Here is a 19,825-nt window from a genome sequence, read left to right as displayed (position 1 = left end):
CCAGACCCCTTGGTATGGTTTCCCATTCATCTGCACCAGTGTCACGGGTGTCCTGATGGGGCTACTCGAGTGCTGTTGATGCATGGTTCACTCTGTTGGCAATGCTTCTTCCCATTTCACTCTTCTCTTGGCCACCTCTTATGGGCTCAGCTTAAAAACCACTTTCCCAGAGAACATGTTCCATGATCTACCATTATAAATTTGGCTTCAGTGTTAAACTCTCTTAAACATGTTATTTAATATTCTATTCTAGCTATCATTGGGTTTTTAATTATTGATTTTTATGGTTGTTTAATAGCTAAATCCTCTATTGTTCCATAAGTTCCATAAGCACAGAAATTGTGGTTTGTTTATATTGTATACCCAGTACTTAGCATAATACTTAGCACATAGGAAACACTTAATAAGTTTTGTTGAATAAAAAAATGGTGCCAATATATATTCTTTTACAGAACTAGGAAACAGGTATAGATGAAACTTTGTATAGAGATGTTTATTCATTTTGCCTTCTATGGTGGCCAATTTCCATATTATGCAATATTCATTAAAATATTATTTTAATGACTCTATATATTGCACCTTACAGATGCATTAAAATTTATTTAATCATTGTTTTATTATTGAGACTGGGATAGGCACTGCTTCTTGATATCATCTCTGATTATTTACTGGGATGGGAACCTAGGTGGGAAATCATTTCTTTTTTTTTTACATTCCTTTTTCTATTTTATTTTTTTAATATGCTCGATTGATCATGCTGTTACAGTTGTCCCAATTTCTTTTCCCTTTGTTCCCCTCCAACCAGTGACCCCCCTCCCTCCAGTTGTTCCCCTTCCCTTAGTCCAGGCCCATTGGTTGTGCATATACCTCTTCTCAGCATCTTCCTATCTACTCCACTTCCTCCTATTATGCTTCTTGATTCCTGTACCATTTCTCTTCCTTTCTGCCCACCCCCTCCCCACAGACCTCCTCCCATAATGTTCCCCATACTTATAATTCTTTTCCCATTCTTGTTGCCTACTTAGTTTGCCTTTGTTTCTGTTCCCTAGCTTCTGTTGTTGGTTGTTGTGATTCAGTTTTCATTTTAATGTTCATAGTTTTGATCCTCTTTCTCCTAAACAAATCCCTTTAACATTTCATATAACAGTGGTTTGGATCTGATGAACTCCTTCAATTCTATTTTGTCCTGGAAGCACTTTCTCTTCTCTTCTATTCTGAATGACAACTTTGCTGGATAAAGTAATCGTGTTTGTAGGTTTTTGTTTTTCATTACTTTGAATATTTCTTGCCAGTCCCTTCTTGCCTGCAGAGTTTCTTTTGAGAAATCAGCTGAGAGTCTTATTGGGATCCCTTTGTATGTAATTCTCTTCTTCTCTCTTGCTCCTTTTAAGATTCTCTCTTTATCCTTATTTTTTGACATTTTGATTATAATGTGTCTTGGTGTGGTTCTCCCTGGGTTCAGTGTTTTGGGAACTTTCTGTGCTTCTTGGACTTCTAAGTCTATTTCTGTCCCCAAGTTAGGGAAGTTCAGCTTTATTATTTTTCACATAATTTTTCAATTTCTAGTTCTTCTTCTTCACCTGCTGGCAACCCTGTGATTCCGATGTTGGCCCGTTTTTAGCTGTCCCATAGGTTTCTGAGCTTCTCCTCGTTTTCCTCACTTTTCGTTTCCTCTTTCTGTACTGGTTGACTGTTTGTTCCTTCCCTATGTTCAAATTTGTTGATTTGATCCCTGGTTTTCTTTCCCTCACCACTAATTTCCTAGGTGTTTTTGTTCATTTCAGCAGGACTAGCCTTCATTCCTTCCCTGTCTTGACTCAGCCCCGCTGTTAGGTCTGTAAGCTGCCTTATGACTATAGCTCTGAACTGAGCCTCAGAAAGATTCGCTATTTGTTCACTGGTCAAGGCTTTTGTTTTTTCATTAGCTGTGTGATTGGTATTTCAATCATTAATTCTGCCATTCTTGGCTGGAAGTCCGGAAATCATTTCTTTATGTGTCAGTAAACATGATGGTGTTCTTACAGTGCTGCAGGGACTGTGCTCATCAGTGAATACCTCCAAGTCTTGGGACACCTATTCCTAAAATTCTTTCCATAAAGGTGGTAACTGTCTTCTCAATATCTGGGAATGAGACTTCAAATTACAGCACTTTTGCCCACATTGGTGTCCCTATTCACTTTGCCTTCTGGTCTATTTTGTCATTGTCATATTTATTGGCATTTTTAAAAAATTAACAGCAGACTTGAATATCTTCCTCTGTGTTTGCTTGTTGGTTGTATTTCTTTTTTTGTAAATCATGGAAATCTGACTTCTAATCTCACTGTTGCACTCAAATAAACTCAAAGACATGAGATCTCTAGAGAGAATTGACAAGAGAGTACCAGAACAATGAGGGGAAGAGGAAGCACAGATCTATAAGATCTGTATGTGCAAGAATCATGAGGAAGCCTAACAGTCATACAGACAGTGAAAGAGGACTCAGAAGAAGAGTGCGATAGAATGAGAAGCTATTAGTTTCAAACAGAACAGCAAAATGTAAGATGTATAGATAGGAACTCTTAATTTTGGTCATCAGAAATTGCAGCAAGTCCCTAAGAGAGGGCAATCTTTGTCCTAGCAAAGGCAATGTGACAAGGCATAGAGTTTTGAACTAGATATCTTTAATTCAAATCCTGGTTAGTCACTTACAAACTATAGGACCTGAGGCAACTTAATTACTGTCCCTCTATCTCAGTTTGCTCAGCTAAAAAATTACCTCATTTCACAGAGAAAACAGTAGCAGACTTGGAAAAGGATGAGAACACAACAAACTTTGGCTACCTCCCCTTCTCCAAATGACAATATGTGAGATATATTCTCATAACAGTGATGATCACTCATATTTTGTGTTATCTATCCAACACATATCTATTAAGCACCTAATAAGTCTGACCCTTTGCTGGGCAAGCAAGACAGAAATTGCCCTTCCTATTACACAAGGTAAGTTGTAAAATAGCTATTATTTTCTCTATTACACAGGTGAAAAAACTGAGAAGAAACTCAAGATCTTGTATATTTTATGCCAGTAAATTGCAACAAAGTTTGGCTAGAACCCAAATTTCTTAACTCCTAATTTACAGTTCCTGTTTCTATTATTGTCACAATTATCAATAACAAGAATGATTAGTAATATTGGCAAAAACCATGAGCATTAATTTATTATTTATGAGTAATTGTGCTATTGATCTCTTTGGGCACTTATAATGCTTGGTCATAGAGATGAGGACAATTCCTGCTGGAAACCAAAATAGTTCTTCAATAAGACACTTTAATACTAAGCCACAAAGAGGTCTTGATCCCAGTGCCCTGGGGCTTCCCCAAATAGCATCCCCAAGATACTGTCCTTGGACCTGGTTTGTAGGGATTTTGTGGTCTTCTCAGCAGACACTAACCTGGTTTGCCCTGCTGCTATCCAGAGATGCTCAGTTAATAAGACATTCAACATGACTCATACTGTGGGGCAGAGCGAGGCATCCAAGACCCTGTCAGCTTGATAGAATTCAAGCTCCTGGATGCTGCCCTCTTGGACACTGAGTTGCTTTTTCCTTTCCTTCAGGCCTTCAGCTGTGCTTTTGGCTTCTGACCATGACCCTTGGCTCACCTCAAATTGTTAGGTCACTATTGAATCCCAACTTATCCATTGGATTTCAAAATGGTAACCTGGCCCAGTGGAGCAGACAAAAGAAAGTCTCCAGTCTAATCAGGAGTGGCTATGTCATTTTCAAGGCCCAATGCAAAATGAAAGTGTGGACCTGCTTATTAAAAAAAAGCATGAAAAAGTGCCATTCAAGTTACCAAGATATAAAGCACTTTTCTTTTTCTGAGTATTTCCTTTGCTCAAATTCATATTCCATTGTTTCACTGAACTTCACTTACAAACACAAGATCAAAGATAAAATTATTAAGAATTCCTAGATGATAAGAGCAGACCATTACGCCCAACATAGGTCCTGTCTGAGCATGGTGCTTGTGCTGCTGTATCAATTATAAGCCCATAAGTCAGGTTCTGAGTTCAATGCCAGTCAAGACTGTTTAGCCTGGGTTGAGGGTGGACATAGCAGAGGCTGGTTGTCACTACTATTGAAATGAAATCTTTGCCCCTTGCTACAGTCATTGAACTCTGTGAAAACCACTCCTGGCTTCTTTTTGTCAATACTTTCTATTAGGAGTCAAGGAGGTTTAATTATTAGCATCCTTTCCCTCCCTGTTCCTTTCCCCTTTGGGAAAAAACTTCATGAAAATTTCCACTCTTTGTCTTTTTCCAGCCAGGGAAAGACCTATCTCTATAATAAAAACAGCTAATACTTATTCAGAGATTACCATGTGTAAGGCACAAATTCCTACCTCAAATGTGTTACAGAGTCATACAGACATTTTATCTTCTCTCTTGTGAAAGGCTTACAATTATACCCCCACAGTTACTAATGGAAAAACTGAGGCTCAGAGAGTGTCCCGTGCAGGCAACACATGGCAGTCTGGATCCACAGCCCAAACTCTGTCCAGTACCACCATATGCCTTCCTCACACATTCCACCAACTCACTCCTCTGTGTCTTGATCAGGTAAACACCAGTTACTTGGGTAACTCAAAGAGAGAATTCTGTTTCAAGACTGATGAGACCCCGGGCTACTCCAGCTTCTCAGTTTGGATTTATTTCACATGTTCAATATATTTCACAGAGTGTGGCGTAACTTACAGACATATTAGCCAGTGGAGGATCATCAGCCTTGGCCTTTCAGTGGGGTCACACATTGATTAGTGAATCTGTTTTTCATTGTTGCCTTCTTCTCTGCTTATTTCTTTTCCTTTGCTGTGCATTGACTGTGCTGTTAAAATGAACACCTCTTCTTAAAAGTTTTCCAGAACTGAAATTATACTTTGAAGAGGCTGGTGTTTGGGAAGGTTAACTGACTAACTGCTCTCTGAAAAGATAAAGTATGGTGAGTGAGGTGTCCCACTTCTGTGACCCCATCTTATCTCCCACTGTACTCACACTGTAAAGCTAGTTTGCAAAAATGCTAAAAATAGCCACCAGTTATTGAGTGTTTATGGTTTGCCAGGACCTGGGCTGACTGCTTCTCATGAATTATCTCATTTAATCCTTTTGACAGCTCTTTGAGGTTCTTTCTGTTATTATCTCCAATTTATAAATGGAGAAACTATGAGTTGGCTCCTAACTGGGCCAGGGTTTCAAGCTGTCACAGAACTGGAATTAAGACTCCTAATTTCTGAGCTCAAAGTCCATGCATTAAACCACAGAGCTTTCTTGCCTCTCAATAACTCATAACACAGTATTACAGTGTAATTTGAGTGTGTGTCTGACTCTCTCATTAGATGATGAACACCTTGGTACAGGGAGCATAGCATGATTATTTTAAAAATATACTTCTGCTGCTTAGGGATCTTTCCTAATTAGCCCTTCACGTCTCCCTTCATTTATAAAATACTTCCTGAATGTCTACCATGTGCAAATCACTGTGTTAGTGCTGTTGTATATCCAAAAGTGAACGTAATATCAGCACTGTCCTTATGGACCTTATATTCTATTTAAGGAGATGCCATTGTGCAGAGATAATTACACTTGCCAGGTGTGAGTTTGAGCCTTGTCTTTTACGTCTGTAAATTGGAGATAAGAACAGTATTGATCCCAGAGTGTCCATGGAAGGATAAGTAGGAGATAAGCTCTTAAATACACATTGTTTAACTCAATACCCAGCACACAGAAAGCACAAAAAATACATCTTTTATTTTAAGGATTATAGACCAGAGGTTGTTAATCTATGGCTCATGGGCCAAGTCTGGCCAACTACCTGCTTATGTATGGCTTATGAGCTAAGAATGGCTTTTACATTTTTAAAGGTTAAAAATAATCAAAAGAAGAATAATAGTTCATGACACATGAACATTACATAAAACTTACATGTAGTTTTATTAGAACAGGGCTATGCTCATTTGTTTACACATCACCTAGGCTGCTTTTGTGCTTTAAAGCCAGAGTTGAGTAGCTATGACAGAGACCATATGGCCAACAAGCCTAAAATATTTATTTTCTGGTCCTTTCCAGAAGAAGTTTATCAATCCCTACTATACATAGTTAAATCACTAGTTCAATCTAATACTTTTATTTTCATTAGCAGACTAGAAGTTTGATTGCCTGAGTGTATCCAGAAAGAGGAACTGTAAACACACACTGACAAGGAGAGCTCACACCATAGTGATCCAGTTTGCTGTTCTCAATTCTTCATGGGGCTCTCTCCAGCAGTCTTGGTGCACTGGAAAATTTGGGATTGTGTATCACAGTATTACAGACACATGGTGCCCAAATGCTACTTCTAGATCCACCTGAGCTCGCTGACTCACCGAGTCACACTACATCATTATTAGTACCAAATAATAAACATGAGTAGCAGATAATTCATATTTTGGGTGGCGGAGATGACTTTTAAAGTCACAGCACATCATTTCTCCAAACCTGTTCCACAGTGCTGCTGCTTTGAAAGTGAATACTTTGATCTGGGAGAGAAACTAAGGGAGAGAAATATGCTTGCGGGGAGGGAGAGAGAAATCCACAGGCAAAGCACCCTTATACTGTGTGTTTGGAGAGCATCTGCTTCATTGCAGTCACATCTCTGTTTACTATTTAAAGCCTCTTATTTGCAGAAGCCTCCTCAGACCATATGTCATCAACAAATGTTGCTAATCAAATACAGTAATTTTCATTAGCATTTCCCCCACCCCCGTCATGAACAAAAAACATTTGCCACAAAGGGAATATACCTCCCAAAATGACAGTAAACAGCCACTACAAACCTTCAACAGCAGAGTGATATTTACAAATGCATATGCGAGTAAGCCAAGAGCACATCCACTCTTGGCAAATGAGGAGCCTTGGCGAATTGGATTTTGTGCAGGTCAGTATTGGGGGTGGGGGGGATGGTATCATTAGTTGCCATGGTGATGCTCAGCATAAGGCCATAATTCATGCCACGGAGACTAGATTCAAGGTGTATGGCTCATGTGAGCTGGGTGTTAAATTGGTTTGGTTCATAAAATTAACTGTGAGCTTTAACAAGAGAGAAGTGTCATTTCAGGGAATGAAAATGTCTTTGTCCCGTTGCTAAGAGGGAAAGTTAATAATTGCCTCGAGATAACTGCATTGAGACCCTTTGGCCTGCCTTTTAGTTAGACTGCATGATATTCTATGCCAAGCAAATCAATTGTGCCATCACAGTGTGTCTCATGCAAACAAACTGATAGGATGTGATTCAGGGCCTCTAATGTACTAGAAAAGCTAAACTACCTCTTATCCACATAAATGAGATGCTTCTTTCGAAGAAATTGGGTTGTCTGGGAGGCAAAGAGATGAAGGCTCTGGTTCACCTACTTGACATTTCCACTAGAATGTCCACTCCCCAGGAATCTGAATCAAATGTGTACAAACCTCAGGTTTAGCTTTCTCCCCTCACATCTGTCCTTCTGAGGCTTCGCTTCCCCAACTTAGTCAAAGGGATTGCCAGCCACCCAAACATTATTATTGTTTTCTCCTCTTTTCCCCATGTCTGCTTCATCACCAACTGGATCTTTCATACCTCCCACATACATCATAAATTGCTGTGGAGAAAAATAAATCAGAAAAGGGAGGCTGGAAGTGCCAGGAGGAGGGTGGGTGGAATATTTAAATATGGCGACCAGCAATGATTACCCGTACTTCTTTGTTTTTTTGTTTGTCTCCTCCTGCTAGAATGTAAACTGCACAAGGGCAGGGATCTCTGTTTCCCTCATTGCTTTATACCTAGCACCTAGTACAGTGCCTGGCAATGGAGCACACTCAGTGGGCATTTGCTGAAGAAATAAATTAATTGAATTGTGAATTTCTCCACACACATATACACACATGAAGATGAGATTCAAGATGAAAGTTAACTGTAACAGTGCTTGCTTATCATGGACTTATATTCTTAAATAGGAAGTTCAAGTAAATGTTATACTATAAACTTCATAAAGGCAAGGACCAAGTCCATCTTGCTCACTGCTATATTCTAATTTTTAGCTCAGTGCCAGGTGCCTGTTGAAGGCCTGATGGAATAATACATACAATACTTCATTCAAATACAGAAGACCGTGTATCAATCCTTATTTTCTCTTTAGATACGTGAACTTGGACAAGCAACAGGCAGAGTCTCAGTTTGATTACCTGTATAATGGGGGCTAATATATTTTTATCCTAAAGACAAGATCTTGGGTATTTGATTTCTAGCATTTCCTTTGGATTTCTTCTTGGAGTTTCCATTTCTCTGCTTGTATTATCCATTTGTTCTTGCATGTTGCCTACTTTTTTTTTTCCCATTAGGGCCCATATTAACCACAGTTGTTTTAAATTCCATCTGATAATCCCAACATCACTGCCATATCTGAGTCTGGTTCTGATGCTTGCCCTGTCTCTTCGAATGTGTTTAAAATTTTTTTTAGCATGTCTCCCAATTTTTGTGGAAAGCCAAATGTGATGTACTGGGTAAAAGGAACTCAGTGTGGTTCAAGCAGCAGCTTCTGCTCCAGTTGGGTGCAATACTCTCTACCTGCCTGTCTGTTTTTCTACTTTGGGGGGCAGTGTTTTGCCCTGTGACCTAAATTCTCTGATGTAGGAAAAAGAGTTACTGATTTTCAGTTTTATTCAGCCATTTTATTGTTATGAGGATGGAAACCAAGACTTCCAAGCTCTATACATGCCAGACTGGAAACCAGTCACCCATTAGAGTCTAGATATTTCAAGATTCTCTCCAGCTCTGAGAGCTTAGATTGAATTCTTCACTGGAGGTTGAGACCTAAGAAAATGCACAGGTGGTAAAAAGGAAAATCTAAATGGAAAACCCACGATTAGGGCTAAGTAACAGGACGGTGTGGAATTAGGAGAGTGGGGTGGTATGCAGTGCTGCAGAGTAGGGTAGAGTAAGCTTGAGGGCGTGTCGTGGGGTTTGTGGGGCAAGGTGACTTGGGGAGGATCTGTCAAGGGCTAATCATAGTGATGACAGAACATCACATGACCTGAGCATCAGTGTTGCCTTCTCTGGAATGGAGTTTATAGAGTGGCTCTAAGATATGCCCTGTAATTGTGAAAGAAGGTGAGGTTTTCTTGTCATTGGAAATGATGGCTGTCTCCCAGTCTGAGCTACCCCGGCATTTTATCATCTAGCTGCCTTCCTCTAATCACCTGTTTATTCCCAGTTTCTAAGGACCTTTAGAGAAAATGAACTGCTCACTGCATGACAGACAAAAAAAAAAAAAAAAAAGGTTACAAAGGTTGTTGGGAATACATTAATTCACATCCACTTCTCTGTGACTCAGCCAACCAACTTCTATTTAATTTTCTATGCTAGACTTTTTCCTGTAATTGCTCTTATAACCTGAGTTGGTTATTATGCTAGTAATGTGATTCTCATAAACAACTGGGAGGCTCTATGTTTTATTATGTCTTTAAATCTTGAATCTGCCTTAGGACACCTTGTAGCCTCCAAAAGGCTCATGGGCATACAAAAGCCACACTATGGTCAGCTAGGCCAAAGCTGTCAGGAGATCTGGGCCAGGGAAGTTAGAAAATGCATTGCAAACCCCTTTGTATTCCAACCAGTTCCACTAAGGGTGTGAGCCAAATGAGAAACAATGCTGGGAGAGACAGCAATAGACCGAGTAGAAAGAAGCCCCGAAGATCGTTTTGGCCATGACCCTCATGTACAAATGTGGGAGATGCTGCTGCGGGGAAGGATTTAGGAGTCAGATTGATGTTTCTATCATCTAACAGCTTCATTATCTCAGGCAAATTTATTATCCTCGTTGGTTTCACTTTTCAGGTCTATAAAATGGACATATTAATAGCAACTACCTTATAGAGTTCCCTACTCACTTATCCTTCAATGAAATGAAAGAAGAGCTTATCAAAGGGCAGTTTGCATTATGCAGAGAGCACAGGATTAAGAGTGTCTGGACTCTGGCAGCCTGGGTTCCACACCCAGCTGTGCCATTTTCTACCTTAGTAATTCTGAGCAGCTGACTGAATCACTTGCAGCCTCTATTTTCTTACCTATAAAGTGGGTATATTAATAGTGCTTCCTTATGAGCATTCTCTTGGGAGAATTAGATGAGAAAATGCTTCCCAGCCTGAGCATCAATAAGCCCTCCATAATTATTCAGTGGCACCTCAGAGATACATTAACAATAGCCCAACTGCCAGCACTAGAATCAAACATCAAGATGTGAGATGGTTTCAAATCCGTCTAAGCAATGGTATTTGTGTTTTCTCAGTCTGGTCAAAATAAAGCTGGTACTTGAATTTTAGTTTGACAAAGGCAGCTATAGCAAAGGAGAAGATGCAGAGAACTCACCTCACTTTCTTGGACTTCCTTCTTTCCTGAGGGCCTGGAACACTTCCTCTCACCCCCATCCCACTTATATTCTTCTCTGGCCTTCTCTTGAATTAGACCAGATTATCATTCAAAGAGAGTTAATTTCTCCTGCCTTGCCCAAGAGAAGAATTTTCTTCCTGCCCCATTGATATTAAGCTTGTCTATGTGACTACTTGCTTTGGCCTCCTTCTGGGCAGAGTATATATCTTCACAACTTGATTTTGAAATTATCCATGTGACTTCTTGGGCCAGTGGAGTATTAGCCGATATGATGGGAGCAGAGGCTTGACATGTGCTGGTGTGGCTGGGCTTGCTCTCCTGTACCTCTGTCATCACCAGGAGCAGAGCTTCCTCTGGGTATCTGCTATTCCATTCACCTGGATCCCAGAAGGAACTGTGGGGTGCAGGCTTGAGCCTACCTTACCATGAGGAGCCAAGGCCAATCAGACCCACAGCTTGATGCACAGCCACCCACCTGTACCTGGCATTCTGAATCAGTCAACTCCAACCAGTCTGCAGATGAGTGAATGAAATACATGACTGTGGCTTTTATCCATTCAGTTTTGAGATGGCTTGTTATATAGGATTAATTAACTGATACAGTGACATTACTGGTACTTAATCACATCATCCTGGTTCTATTCTCTGTCCTGTAGATTGGGCTGGAGCCCTCAGAATAAATAGCACATCCTAAGATCCCAGACACATTTTATCGTCCTTTCATAGAATAAAAAAGTTTATTACAGTCACTCAGTAAACACTTGCCTAAAGACCTCACCGGCTTGGAAAAAGAGTTCCTAGCTCACATGTCCTCAGAGAACAACTGCTCTGTTTACAATGTCAAACGAGGCAGTCTCCACAGTATGAAAACCGAACTGAGGCCTGATTGTGCTGGCTAAGGCTGCCACTGCTACACTGTCTCGGTCCCCTAATGAGCAAGAGTGTCAACATGTCCCAAGGCCAAGGAAGGCAGCCAATGTCTCCCAAACCACTTGTGTTCAAGTACTCCCAGGGGATGTCCTAACCAAATCAAAGGCACTTCAGACCAAGTCTCCCACATGGAAAACAATAAGCAGTAAGCCAATATCAGCATTATTTGAGTGTCCCCAACATTTGTGGCTCTGAGTGGGTATCCAAGCTCTGGTGGGCACACAGAGGTAGCACTTGCAGGGCTCAGGGATGTCCATTCAGAGCTTTGGCTGCCCCGTTGACCAGACAGTCCCATCCTGTGAGACCTCCCTGTTGCCTTTGACAGAAGGGATTATGGGAGTTGTTGGTTTTGCTTTTATGGGATGAGTTCCCATCATCCCACAGAAAGGGGTCTCTAAAGACATTGTTGCACATCAGGCTGGTCTCTGTCTCCAGGGACTGGCTTGTAGGTTTGTTCTTTTTTTCTCTCTGTTTAGCATGTATGAGAAATGACTGGGAACGGTCACAAATGCCAGGAGTCTCAAAAGAGAAGTGGTGAATGGGCAAGCTGGCCAAATGCCCTTCAGTAAGGATTGAGATGCTTTCTTAAAGCATCAGGGAAAGTGCTCTCATGGTCAAGTGCATGGCACAGGCACAATAGGAGGCAGAGAGTTGTTCTTGAAAAGTGACAAATCTCAGATGTGGAGAAATATCACCACTACTCAACCAGACTGTGATATACTGACACAATACCATCTGTGTTCCCAGTTAAGTCCAACTCTCCTTGCACTGACCACCAGGGTCCTCCACAGGACCAGCCACTCTTACTTTGGGACTGCTGCTCATGTAAAATTAAACATACTTCAGAGCACCTTCGAAAACAAGTATAACATGGAATGAGTTGCAATCAACTAGTAGACAAAGATTACATTTAAAAGACAATTAAGTATTATTTTTGATTTTGCAGTTATCTTTATTTTAAAGTTAATCCATTTCTTTTTGAGGATTAGATAGTTTCCTAGGCTCCTGAAAACCATTTGTGCCTTAGGCACTGGATCTACTTGAGTTGAGCAGATAAGATCACTCTGCTGGCCAGACTGTCTTGGCCCCAGGTGCAACCTAAACTTTATGACTAAATTTGGTTTTAACTCCAAAATAGTAAATTTGAAGGCTCAGTTATTGATAACACAGGGAGCAATTGTTAACATAATTCCAGTTGAGTTCAATTTTTCAGCTGTTTTAGACTTAAATAGGCATGTTGATTTCAAAACTGCAATTAGTTTTCTTCCATCATGTCAAGTCTTTTCTGCACAGCTTATCTTAATGTGACCACTCTAGGCTGGATTGAACCTGGATCGAGGGAAGCACTAGTGCTCTCCTATTGGCTGAGAGCAACCCTCCCTCAAGTGGGGAGGGGTAGGGGGATGACCTTGGACACCAGCAACAGGTTCATAATTGTCTAGGCTATTCAGTTACACACAGGACAGTGTGGTGAGAGGTTGTGTGCCGCTCTATATAGTGAATTGCATTCCGAAGTGTAGTCTGAGTTCTTGTCTGGATACAAGGAGTTGGCATAATTTATTTTTTTATTTACATATGTACTTATTTCCTTTCCTTCAGCTCATGTTTGCCTCTGCTATTTCTCATTGCAAGTGCCTAAACAACCTTGATTCATTTTGTTATATCTGTGGCAGTTTCACCATTCCCAAAGGACAAACATTAGCGCATTTGTCAGGCAAGCCTATTTTGCACATTTTAAAGTAAAACTTGGTGATCAAGATAAGTCTTGGGCCCCTCACAAGGTGTGCAAGCAGTGTGTTGAAAGTTTATGGATGTGGACAAAGGGAACACGTGATAAATTGCCATTAGATATACCTATGGTTTGGCAAGAACCCAGAGATCATTCAAGTGATTGTTACTTTTGTATAGTGAAAATGTCAGGATATAAGAAGAAAAATACATGTAAAATAGAGTATCTTAGTCTACCATCAGCTATATGCCCAGGGCCTCATTCAGCTGAAATCCCAGTGCCAGTTTTCATTGAACTACCATCTTTCAAAAAACAGGAGTATGGTGAAGAAATAAGTGACAGCAACGATGAAGATTTTGAAATTGAAGATGACTCAGTTCATGAGAGATTTGATCAGCATGAGTTGAATGATTTGGCATGAGATTTGGGACTATCCAAAAAGGCTTCAGAACTCCTAGCATCAAGACTGCACAAGAAAAACTTGCATGAAAAAGGAGCAAAGGTATCCCACTTTCGATCAAGAGAAAGTGCATTTCTGCAGTACTTTTGAAGTGATGGTGGCTTTGTGTATTGCCATAACATACATGGTTTAATGGAGGAATTGGGAATTCCAATCTATAACGCAACTGAATGGTGACTGTTCATCAATAGCTCAAAGCAGAGCTTGAAGTGTGTCCTCCTCCACAATGGCAATTTATTTGGTGCAGTCCCAATTGGCTGTTCAGTTTGTTTTCATGAAGAATATGAAGACATAAAGAGAGTCACTGATCTGTTGCAATATCACAAGCACAGTGGGATCATCTATGTTGACTTTAAAATGGTTTGCTTCTTGATCAGCAATGTGGATACACCAAGTATTCTGTTTTTTTTGTGTATGTGGGACAGCAGAGCTTGTGAGAAGCATTGGGTGGAGTCAAACTGGTCTCCAAGATCTGACCTCTAACCTGGTGATCCAAATATTCTACATGAGCCACTTGTTGACAGAAAGAACATTATAATCCCACCTCTGCACATAAAACTGGGTCTCATGAAGCAATTTGTTAAAGGCTTGCCAACTGAAGGAGATTGTTTCAAGTATCTCATTTTGGTATTTCCTAGCCTGTTGTTTGAAAAGATAAAATACCTTAATATGTATGTTTGGTAGCAGAACTTTACTACTTGTACACAACTTGACTTACAGTAACAATATATAGCCTTTATATGAATAAAATAACTCTAAATAAATAGTATATTCAGGTAATTTTTTTCTTTTTTTCCTTTGTATGTACATTTTGCATGATTTTGGGGACAAAGGGAGGGGTATCCTGTACCTTAAAAAGTTGATGTGATAGAGAAAAACTGGTGTCATTTTTTTAATTTAGATGCCAAAAGTTAGTCAAAAACAAGTGTCAGATCTAACTCAACAAAAATTGTGTTCCCCAGTGTAAAAGACAGAAGCAACTTAAATTACCTTCAATGCCAACTTGCACCCCCTCCCCCCAATAGAAATCAGTTTCATGTCCTTCGTCCAGGTAAAGTAGGTGGGAAGATATTTTTGCCACGCACTTCTACTTGTCTCCACACAGGGGAGACATAAAGTTAAAGGAGGGTGTTCAATCAAGTGTACCTGAAAGACCCAACACAGCGCCAATTTCTCACCTTTGAGCTAGGTTTTCTCTGGATTTGACAATAACAAAATTTCCTTTGTTAGCCCCCTGGGGAGATAGCAGTTGTAAAAATCTTTTATTGCCTCCAAGGCCTTTACAAATGTTAGTTATAATTTTACAGCAGGGCTCTTTCTTCCTTCCTTCCTTCCTTCCTTCCTTCCTTCCTTCCTTCCTTCCTTCCTTCCTTCCTTTCTCCTTCCCTCTCTCCCTCCATCCTCTTTCTTCCTTTCTTTCCTTTTCCTCCATTTCTCCCTCTCTCCTTCCCTCCCTCCCTCCTTTCCTCCACCCTTTTTTTCTCTTCTTCCTTCCTTCCTTTCTTTTCTTTCTTTTTCTTTCCCTTCCTTCCTTCCTTCCTTCCTTCCTTCCTTCCTTCCTTCCTTCCTTCCTTCCTTCCTTCCTTCCTTCCTTCCTTCCTTCTCCCTGCCTTTCTTCAAGTTGTTCTGGTCAAAAATTTGGAGTCGTCTCTGACTCAAGCAAATCTGTTGGTCCTATCTTCAAAATATAGGCAGAATCCAACTACTTCTCCACTGATCCCACTCTGGTCCACGTCACCATCATCTCTTCCCTGATTTATTCCATTAGTCTTCTAATTCCTTTTTCAACGTTTCCTCTGTATTCCTCAAACCCCAAGGAGCTACACTGATTCTTTAAAATGTAAGACTTCTCTGTTCAAAGCCCTCCAATGCTTCCCTACCTCAGTCAAAATAAATGACAAATCTTTCACTATGGCTTCTAAGGGCCCACATGAGTTGGACCTTCAATGCCTTTAACCCTGTCAATTTCATTATCATTCACTCAGCTCCAGCTACTCTGATCTCTTTGATGTTCTTCAAAAAAGATAAGGACACTTCCACCCCACGATCTTTGTACATTCTCTCCCCTATGTCTAAAATGCTCTCCTGCAACATTTTGCATGAATCGCCATGTCAGCTTCTTCCAGACTCTGCCCAAAGTTACTTTATCAGTGATGCCTTCCCTGAGTGTCCTGCATAAAATGGCATTCTAGCTGCATTCCCTGTTCTTCTTCCCTACTCTATTTTTTCTCCTTAGCACTTACTGTCATCCAACATTTATTTAACTTTTGTTCTTGTCTACATTTTTTGTCTGTCTCCCACCAATAGATGCCAAGCTCTGTGGGGGTCTAGGGATTTTGTCTTCTCTGTTCTCTGCCATATGTGTACCTAGACCAATGCCTGACTCATTTTAGACACTTCACAAATATTTCTGGAATAAATAATCAATTTTGAAATAGTGCTATTGAAGAGTTATAATGTCAGAATAATTTTCATTTACCATAATTAGAATATTCCAAGTGTACTATGCCAGCTATAAAACCATGAGAGGCTATTTTAATTCTTTGAATCTTAGCTTCCTTATCTGAAAACTCATCAGAGTTTCAATTCCTAAGCCATTTTGAGGTTAAATGGAATAAAACACATAAAACATTTGGCATAGTGTCTGTAACATACAAAGCACTGTATAAATGGTAACAGGAGTAGCAATAATGGAGATTTATTATACATGGGGATGTTATCTAACCTGGACAGGAGCCCACTAAGAAATCTCCCTGTAGCTCCCCAATTTCAGGTACTCTCCCAGAATGTCCCTGCCTGCCTCTTCCCTATCTACCGTTGCTAGGCTTTCTAGGCCAGATCCACAGATCCCTAGGATTCTGAGCCCTCTGATTCCACTTACTGTAATCCAAGTCAATTAAATTGATACACGATCTATCAATTTAATACTGTTATGTCAATAATGTAGATGAATCACTGGGCACCAGGCAAATGACTTCGGCCCTGAACTTGGAAGATGGGAGGCTGGGGCAACAATATAGAATTGAGGACAATAGGGAATTGATTAGAAAGCTGCCTTGTCACTTTTTCTTTTTTTCTTAGTGAATGAGAGGATGCTAACTGATTTAGCTTCAAAAGTCCTCATTTATTCTGTTCATTTGTTCATCCAGTCACATATTCACCCACTGTCCAATGTATGTTGATCACCATCTGTGCCAGGAACTGTTCTCAGCTTGGGGCAGGGCTCAATGAATAAGACAGAGGAGGACCCTATACCCATCGAGTTCTTATTGTTTGGGCAAGACAGACAATAATAAAATAAATAAACGCAATGATTTCTGAGAAGGACAGGAGCTATGAAGACAGTAGTAGACCAGAGTTATGACACAGGGAATGGCTGAATCAGGCCTACATTAGGTAGGGTGATCAGGGGATGTCCTGTCTGAGAACACGGTTCTTGAGCTGAAACCAGAGAGGAGGAGGTCACCATCAAGATGCTCAGCTCCTTTTCTGTTCCTTCCTTTAGTGAAGTAAAGAGAGAATGAGGTGGGGGATCCCACCTTCAAAACCACAAAAAGGGAGAAACCTAAACTTTTGGTTTTCGCTTTATCGCTGGTACCCAACATCCTGAAAATACTCAGTGAGTGAATGAGTCTGGTTTGATATCCTCCCACCTTCCTTCATCTCTCCTTCCCTTACTCTTTCTTTCTCTCCCTCCCATTCTCTCCCTCTTTCTCTCTCTCTCCCCCCTTCCTCCAGAGTTCCAAGGTGAAAGTACCTGAGCATGGGCAGTTTAGTTAGCAGATAGCAGGTTGGTGCAAAAGTAATGTCTGACTTTTTAAAAAGGAAGTTTTAGATAGTATTTATTAAATTTGTGCCCCTTCTTATAATTTTTTGAAGTCATAGTGACTAATTTATACCTTATTTTTTCAGATTATCGAAGTATTGTTCATAATCACCTGCAATATTTGCACTCATGTTCATCCCATCTAAAGACCACATTAGAAATGTTTTACTCTACGGGTTTCATAAAGGTGCCAATGCAAATACAGCAGCAAAGTCTACTCAGAGCACTTATGGGGACGATGCAGTGACTGAAAGAAGTTGCAGAAGGTGGTCTTCCCATTTCTGAAGTGGGGATTTCAGTTTTAAAAATGAGCCAAAAGAGGGTCATCTCAAGAAACTTGATTCCGAGATGTTGGAAGCTGTTGTCACAGAAAACCCCATCATTACCTCTAGGGAACTTGCAGAACAATTTAACGTAGCCCATACAACCATGCTTCATCAACTGAAAAGGATCAGAAAGGTTTCAGTAGTTGGAAAATGGGTTGCACACGTATGTCTCCAGAGAATCTGCAATAGCATGTTGCTTGTTGTGAATCATGGCTTTTGCGACACCTTCAGGCACCATTTTTAGGTAGGCTTGTTACAGGTGATGAGAAGTGGATCCTTTACCATAATGTTAAACGTTGCCGATCATGGATCAGTTGAGGAGGAAGAAGACTTCAACAACCAAGAGGAGGACTTCATCCAAAAAAGATCATGTTGAGTGTATAGCGGGATATGGAAGGAATTGTCCATTAGAAAACAATCAAACAATTATTGCTAATATTTACTATGAAGAACTTTGTCGTATGAAAGCAGCTTTGAACCAAAAGTGACCCTCCTTTGTCAACAAAAAGGGTGTCATCTTCCATCACGATAATGCTCATCCTCACACAGCTCGGCTCACCAAAAATTTCTTGAAAGAGGTTGGTTGGGAAATATTGCTTCATCCCCCATATTTTCCTGACCTTGATCCTTCTGATTGTCACTTGTTTCAGGGACTAAAAACCATTTTGATGGTCTTAGATTAACATCAAGAGAAGAGGTTGAAAATGAGAAGAGACTGAAAATGAAAACCTAAAGAATTTTACGAGATTTCTGCCAAGATGGAGGCATAGACAGACATGCTGTGTCTCCCTCCACAACTCAGAAGGAATACAACTACCTCAAAACTGGAAACAACCAGAAGTTCCAGAAAATCAAACTGCATGGAAGTCCATCAAACAAAGATATAAAGAAGAAATACTCATCCAGACAGGTAGGAGGGGCGGAGCTGGGGTGGAGAGGACGCAGTGTGGTGGCGGCAGCAGCAGTGGCAGCAGCAGGCCATCGGAAAGTGCAGTCACACATTTTAAAAAGTCAGGAGGGACACCTGGGGAGCATTCACATCTCCTCACTGGACCTCAAAGCTCACGGTCCCAGCACCAGGGAAAATCAAGCCCCATTGATTCAGACTGTGCAGACAAGTGGGGGTTGGGGTGGAGGCAGAAACTGCCAGTCTCTCAGCAGAGTCCACTTGTTAATGGTCTCCCAAGGTCCTAGAATGTCCGCAGACCCATCCACTCTGGGAACGACAGCTAGGGCAGCAGCTAGAGGGGTGCCAGTCTGGTGCGGAAGTGGGAGAGGTGCCTGGAAAAGGGGCGAGTGCTGGGCAGGTGGCGTTGTTCCCTCTAGGAACCCTCCCCCACATACAGAGCCACAACGTGGTGAAACAGGTCGCCCATTACTGACAAATCCCTAAGGCTCTGCCCCTTATAATGTAACAGAAGCAACAGCCCTATCTGGGACATGGAGTCAAACAAACAGAGGAGACTGTCAAAATGAGGAGACAGAGAAGTACGGACCAAAAGGGGGAATGGATCAAGGTTCCCGTGGGAGAACTAAGCAACGAGGAGATAGCCAACCTAACAGATGAGGAGATAGACAACCTAACAGATGCAGAATTCAAAACACTTGTGATAAAGATGCTCACAGGCTTGACAGATAAGTTTGAGTATGGCAAACACATAAGAGAAGAAGTGAAGGCTATGCTAAGTGAAACAAAGGAAAATCCACACAAAACCAATGGTGAAGGGAAGGAAACCAGGATTCAAATCAATGACTTGGAACATAAGGAAGAAAAAAACAGTCAACCAGTGCAGAATGAGGAAGCAAGAATTGAAAAAAATAAGAAAAACTTCCCAAATTTTGCAAAGGAGATGGACATACAGGTCTGGGAAGCACTGAAGGTTCCGGGCGAGCTGGACCCAGAGGGGACCACACCAGGATACATCATGATTGAGATGCCAAAGGTGAAAGATAAAGACAGAGTCCTGGGGGCAGCAAGTGGCGGAGAATTGCCTACAGGAGGGTGCTTATAGGACTATCAGCTGATTTCTCAGAGGACACTTTGCAGGCAGGAAGGGACTGGCAAGCCATATTCAATGTGATGAAAGGCAATCTGCAACCAGGATTACTCAATCCAGC

At 40.9% G+C, this 19,825-nt stretch overlaps 1 protein-coding gene across 8 annotated transcripts in view; it reads right to left on the bottom strand.

Annotated features, from left to right (window-relative positions):
• Positions 1-19,825, bottom strand: part of CADPS (calcium dependent secretion activator) — a 527,617-nt gene that overhangs the window by 196,507 nt on the left and 311,285 nt on the right. The gene's annotated exons all lie outside the window — the stretch shown is intronic.

This window comes from Furipterus horrens, unplaced genomic scaffold, assembly GCF_987537825.1.
Source record: "Furipterus horrens unplaced genomic scaffold, mFurHor1.1.pri manual_scaffold_7, whole genome shotgun sequence".
Classification (NCBI taxonomy): Eukaryota; Metazoa; Chordata; class Mammalia; order Chiroptera; family Furipteridae; genus Furipterus; species Furipterus horrens.
The sequence above is the reverse complement of the archived record's forward strand: the minus strand, read 5'-3'. Positions and strand labels throughout refer to the sequence as shown.